The sequence below is a fragment of the Apodemus sylvaticus genome, chromosome 7 (assembly GCF_947179515.1).
Source record: "Apodemus sylvaticus chromosome 7, mApoSyl1.1, whole genome shotgun sequence".
In the NCBI taxonomy this organism is placed as follows: Eukaryota; Metazoa; Chordata; class Mammalia; order Rodentia; family Muridae; genus Apodemus; species Apodemus sylvaticus.
Genome location: NC_067478.1, coordinates 116,836,248 through 116,843,019, shown reverse-complemented (window position 1 = coordinate 116,843,019; position 6,772 = coordinate 116,836,248).

The following is a 6,772-nucleotide window of genomic DNA, read 5'->3' as shown; positions in this document are numbered from 1 at the left end:
GCGTTTTAGTTTAGAGGTTCTAAAGGTGATGGGGATGAACTTCACAGAACTTGAAGGATTCCTATCCTCAGCACAAGCGCTAATTTGCCCTGAAGGCACCTTGTAATGCTGGATACCTAATAGGGCCCTGGGGCTCTCTACCCGCTGGCTGACAGCCCTTCAGCTCGCCTGCCACGCCTCCTTCTGCGAGAACAAAAAGCAATGCCAGCGCTGCCAGCTAAAAGAGCTCGGGTTTTATCGCAGGCTGCAGAGGCAGCTAGGGGCTTTCGCGAGGTAGCAGGAGTCCATGGACACGGGGCTGAGGACGCTCCCGGCCGGTGTTTTTTCTCCACTCGACTGCAAACCCGTGTACACACACCGAATCGCTCCTCCTAGCCGCGGAAGAAGACGCCCACCCCGAAGAAGGATCACACCAGCTCCCCGCAGCCTCCTTCAGTTCCGCCCCGCGCTTCCACTTCCGGCCCTGAGCTGGCCGCCTCGCGGTTCACTTCCGCCCAAGAGTTTGTCCAGATTTCAGGGCAGCGTTAGTGGGCAGATTATACGTCCCTGGACCCCTCCGGATTGTTAGTGTTTTTCCCAGTTTGTTTAGTGACTTATGTACATAGGTGGATTTCGGGATAGGTCAGCCAAGGAGACCAGGGACGACCCTGGCAAACAGACTGTGACAGAGCCTGGAAGAGCAAGCTTGGGGGGAGCTGGGTAGGTAATAGCTGGGAAATAGTTCTGAGGAAGTGTCTAGGGTGAGGATTAGTTCCGGGACAGGATGATGGGCAGAGACAAAGCCATGAGTGAACTGAGTTGAATATGGGTGGAGATTAGTTTCAGGGGTGGGCATATGGGGTAGTGTATGGTGTGAACTATGATTGCTACTGTCCCCAGGAATTTGAAAGGTTAGTTGCTGGGATACGAATATGGATGGGCATATGTCTTGTGGAGTGTGTGAGTTCTGAGGTCCTATGGAATATAAAAGTTCGTCCCCAGGGATGCCACTGGAGGTAACCTTCCTTGGATCCTGTCGCAATGTGGTCTATGAAGTGAAGATGTATAAGAAGAATTCTGACTGCCTCTGAGAACCAGGCAAGAGTTCTGTAACCTCAGTCCTCTAAGTACAAAATCGTTCTTGGAATGGGGATTCCTGTCCCTCCGGGATATAGTAAATAGGAACGGGTATACTCCAGATTGTCTAACTATTCAGAAAATGTTTCCAAGCACACATTCTCCTCATGACTATACAGCAGTAGTTCTTAACCTGTGGTCACGAGCCTTTGTAAGGTAGGAGGGTGAATGAGTCTTTCACCTGGGTCTCCTAAGACTGTAAGGAAACAGATATTTACATTACCATAACAGTGGCAAAATTATAGTCATGAAGTAGCAACGAAAATAATTTTATGGTTGGTGGTCCCCACAGCATGAGGAACTGAATTAAAGGGTCACAGTTGCATTAGGAAGGTTGAGAACCACTGGAATACAGTTCATGGTAAACTCATGAAAACAGGTCTTGCCCTTATGATTGTGTACAGCTTGAATTCATACGACCTTTTTTTCTTTTTTTTGATGAAAGGCGTTCTAACTGAGGGAGATAAACATTCCTGCTATATTATTGGGTATATATTACAAAAGAATCAGCCAGTGTTCTAATTGGCTTTCTACTGCTGCGATAGAACATTCTGACAAAAAACAAAATGCCGCTTGAGGAAGAAAGGACATCCTAACCACATTTCATTATTGAGAGAAGTCTGGGCAGGAGCTGAAATAGGAGACGCAGAGAACACTGCTTACTGTCCTAATCCCTCGGGTTGTTTAGCTTACTTTCTCACAAATCCTAAGATTTCCTGCTCAGGATAGCACTGCCCATGGTGTTATGGATTCTCCGACATCAATTCTAATCATTAAAGTGCCCCAAGACTTGTCTCCAGGCAAATGACATGGACACATTTTCTTAATTGAGGTTTTATCTTTACAGGTGACTCAAGCTTGTGTCAATGTGACAAAAAACTACATTATCTTGTTATAGATCTGTCTACATAGATATAGATCTTTGTTACTTCTGTCTTCATAATAGCTAAGCTCCAGCCAGACTATATGCCCATTAATAAATTAATGGGTAAAATGTAGTAAATATACACTGTAGAATTCTATCCAGCCATAAAGAATGTGTCATTTGCAGGAAAAAAGAATGACTAGGAAGGATTATTATACTAAATCATCATATTAAAAGAAATAGTCAATCAAAACACCAAATTCACTAAACAGAGAATATTAAAAGCAGTAAGGGAAAAAGGGCAAGTAACTTATAAAGGCAGACCTATCAGAATCACACCAGACTTCTCACCAGAGATGAAGAAAGCTAGAAGGTCCTGGGCAGACCTCATACAGACCCTAATAGAACACAAATGCCAGCCCAGGCTACTATACCCAGCAAAACTCTCAATCATAGATGGAGAAACCCAGATATTCCATGATAAAACCATATTTGCACAATATCTGTCCACAAATCCAGCCCTACAAAGGATAATTGAAGGAAAATGCCAACACAAGGAGGGAAACTACACCCTAGAAAATGCAAGAAAGTAATCCTCTTCCAACAAACCCAAAAGAAGATACCCACACAAACATAAAAATAACATCAAAAATAATAGGAAGCAACAATCACAATTCCCTAACATCTCTTAACAACAATGGACTCAACTCCCCAATAAAAAGACATAGACTCATGAAATATTTCTCATGTAAATCTTCAATTTTATCAGAAAAATGTTTGCAATTCTCTTTTTAATTAATTTAGTAATTTCTTTTATGTCTACCATTTTATCTGCATTATTTTTCATGATAATCTTCAATTTTGATATGTCTTTCTATATACTTCCTCTATTTTATCAGAAATGTTTTCAATGTAAATCTTTGATTTTATCACAAATGTTTGTAATTCCACCTTCAATTAATTTAGAAAGAGATTTTACATTAATCATTCTTTATGTAAAATTTTCCATGAAATAGTGGAGTCTTTCACTGGGGTCTCCTAAGACTATAAGGAAACAGATATTTACATTACCATAACAGTGGTAATGAGTCTTTGTCTATTTTTTTCTTGAATTTTACCAGAAATATTTTCAATGTAAATCTTCAAGGTTATCTGAAAATGTTTCTCATTCCACCTTCAATCAACTTAGACTTATCATTATGTCTACCATTTTATCTATATAATTTCCATGATAATCTTTAATTTTAACATGTTTTTCTATATATTTCTACAATTTTATCAGAAATATTTTCCATGTAAATCTTCAAGTTTATCAGAAAATGTTTTTATTTCCACTTTTAATCAACTTAGGCATACTTTTATGCCTACCATTATTATATCTATATAAAATTTTCCATAATAATCTTCAATTCTAACATGTTTCACTACATTTTTCTACAATTTTATCAGAAATATTTTCCATGTACATCTTCAATTCTATCATAAAGTTTCTATACCATATTTCAATTAATTTAGCAATGTTTTGCATGTCTACCACTTTACTCCTTAATTTTCCATGAAAATTGTCAATTTTAGCACGTTTATCTGAAATATTTTCCATGTAAATCTTTAATTTTATCATAAAGTGTTTTTACTTCTCTTTACTTCCCTTTTAAATAAATAAAAAAATTAAAATCACCAAAAAGAAAAAACTAGTCTCAGAAAAAATATTGCATGTGTTCCATCATAAATGGAATCTAAGGGGAAATATAGTAGAGAAATGTTAAAAACACATTCCTTTGTGCAATTAACATATGCTAACTTAAAAATGCATTTTCTTTATTGCATGTGTCTGCATGTAGAGGTCAGAAGATATTCCTCAGGACTCAGTTCTTTTTTCTCCTTACACTATTGTCAATGTCTAGTGCATTGAGTGACCCCAAATGTCAGTCACATTAATTAGGACCCATTAATTAGATGCACATCGATAGCACACCAATGCATAGTTTATTGAAAGTTTCAGCATCTTTTATAGAGAAGGCATCATAAAGATTTTCCCCACATTTTCTAGTTTACACCAGGTGCTGTTTACCTAGCAATAGCTTATCTCTGTTCAAAGTGACCCAAACCTCCTTGCAGACTGAAAAATAATGTCTGCAGTCTGACGGTTGGATGTGTAGGTTCTTATAATTAAAAACAAAATTACTCTCATGAAATAAAGATCATGAAGGTCACTTCCTCAGGTTTGCTGCTTACTTGGCAGAACACCAGGACGCCTCTGCTTGAGAAAGTATGCCTTCTTGGTCTCAGTCTGCTGAGAATGACAAAGACCCTGGTTGCCTTGAAGCTAGCAACCTGGGAGCAATCTCCTCATCTCATTTCTCTACACATCATGTAGGACAGAGGGATCAAACTTATGTTGCTTACATGTGTGTGTGTGTGTGTGTGTGTGTGTTACACATTTTATGTTCAGTTGGTTGACATGGGTTTATCTTGAAATTAGTCTCTTCCCAGGAATGAAAACAAGGACCACAATGCTGAGTGTGAGCAGTAGGGTTGACTAGAGTCAGGATAATGACTTTAATTCTCAGGCACAGATGGATTTCTGTTCCTGGTTCCCTATCTACTGCAACTATCCATGTGCTAGGGAGTGTACTACAATCGATCATCAGCTTTCAGTGGAGACCTATGAGGGGGCCAGAGTGGTCAATGGGTTGCCAGCACCTTCACCCTTTACATTGTTGGGTTACCTGTGGCTGGAATAGGAATCAGCCTTTGTAAAAGGAAAGGAATTTTGACATATAGTACAACACAAATGAAACATTTTGTTGAATAAGGTATGCTAGTCATAAGAGACAAATGCTATCTATTTCTGTATTCAGCTGTCTCTAGGGTAGTAAAATTTGTAGAAGCAGAAAATAGAACAGTGGACATCCTAGCTAGGAAGATGAAGAGTTAGTGAGCTTTTCCTCCAAGGAAGTAGAAGTGTTTCTGTTTAGGAAATGAGGCAGTTCTTCAGATGGATGGTAGAAATGGTTTCACAAAAATGTGAAGATACTCATGTCACTGAACCAGGCACTGAAGAATGGACAGAGGGTATATTTTATGTTCTATATATTTTATGATAATTTTTAAATCAAAAGAATAGGATCTGTAGCCACCCTGAGTTTTTTCTTTGATGATCTGAGCATCCTCCCTCTTTCCTCACACCCACTTGCTTCCATGTTCCTCCTTCTCTTCCATCTCCTTTTCCTCAGTCTCCATCTTTTTTCCTCCTCCTCCATTTTTACTTCTTTCCCTGTTTCATCTTTCTTATATTTCTCAACAGCTATCTGCTCTCTCGTTGCTTGTCTCCTTTTCCTCCCTCCTCACTGGTTTCATCTATTTTCTATCTTGTGCCCCAATATGCAGCTATATTGCTCCATTATGTCTTGTCTGTTAGAAAAATCCCACTTGTCACTTTCTGTACCATGTATCTTTTGTGTCACCAGAGAGTTACCCAAAGTTGGTGGGTCATATAAGCTGTAGGAATTAACCCAGTGACTAGGATTTCATGATAGAAAATACATCAAGACTTCACAAATGCACTTAATTATTTGTCAAAATTTAAAAAGATATAAGAATGATAAAATTTGCAAACAACCTGAAGCATTATATGGACATAAAAGTTATTTTTATATACTATGACATAGGATCAATGTTCATTTTATGTAAACTAAATTTATTTTTAGGTATTAGAATTTTTTCATATTTATAGATCATCTTAGTTATTTTGCATCACTGTGAATAAAATAGAGAAGTAATTTAAGGCAGGGAAATTTATCTAGCTTCAGTTTCAGAATGTTCCTGACTATCTTATAGGGTTCTTGGCTCTGGAATTGAGAGACAGCAATTGTTTTCGATAGGGGAGACTAAGGAGCAGAGACAGATGATCTGGAACCAGAAGTGGTTGTAATGTCCACATTGCTGGTCCCCAGTGATTTTCTTATGCTAGCCAGAATCCTCCTACCTTCAAAATACTGTGGGAAGCTGGGGACTCAGAATTCAAAATAGAAGCCTATGGCAGATGGTTCAGATTCAATCCATAAGAGGTACAAATGTGACCATATGATGTTTTGATGTATGTGTACATTGTAAAAGGTTGAAATAGGTTATATATACTGATGTCAATGACATCACTTGTTTATACTGAAAATGTAAAAGCCTTAGTTTTTTAGTACACAGCCATTATTGTTTCTATATAATTTACATTAAAAAATATATTCTAGAGGTCTGGAGAGATGCTCTGATGGTTGAGAGCACTGGCTGCTCTTCCAACAGTCCCCAAGTTTAATTCCCAGCAACCACATGGATTTATTACCATCTATAATGAGATCTTGTGCCCCCTTCTGGCTTAAATGGATAGATGCAGGCAGAACACAAATAAATATTTAAAAAAATGCATTCTAGAAGTTAAGTTTGTTTTTTCTGTTGACAGCACGTATCAATAGATGCAGGCAGAACACTAATAAATAAATCTTTAAAAAATGCATTCTAGAAGTTAAGTTTGTTTTTTCTGTTGACAGCACATATCAATAGATGAGTTGAATTTTATCAGATGCACATATTCTCTGTTCATGTTATTTATGAACATAGTAATTCATTTGAGAGACTGAGGCTGAAACAAGAGGATTATGAGTTTGAGGCCAGCCTGAGCTGTACAGCAAGTTGAAGGCTAACAATGATTATGTGTAGCCAGAACATTTTCCCCCTACACACCTCCCCAAAAGAACAAAAAAAAAAAAAAAGAAAATTAACACATGCACATCACCT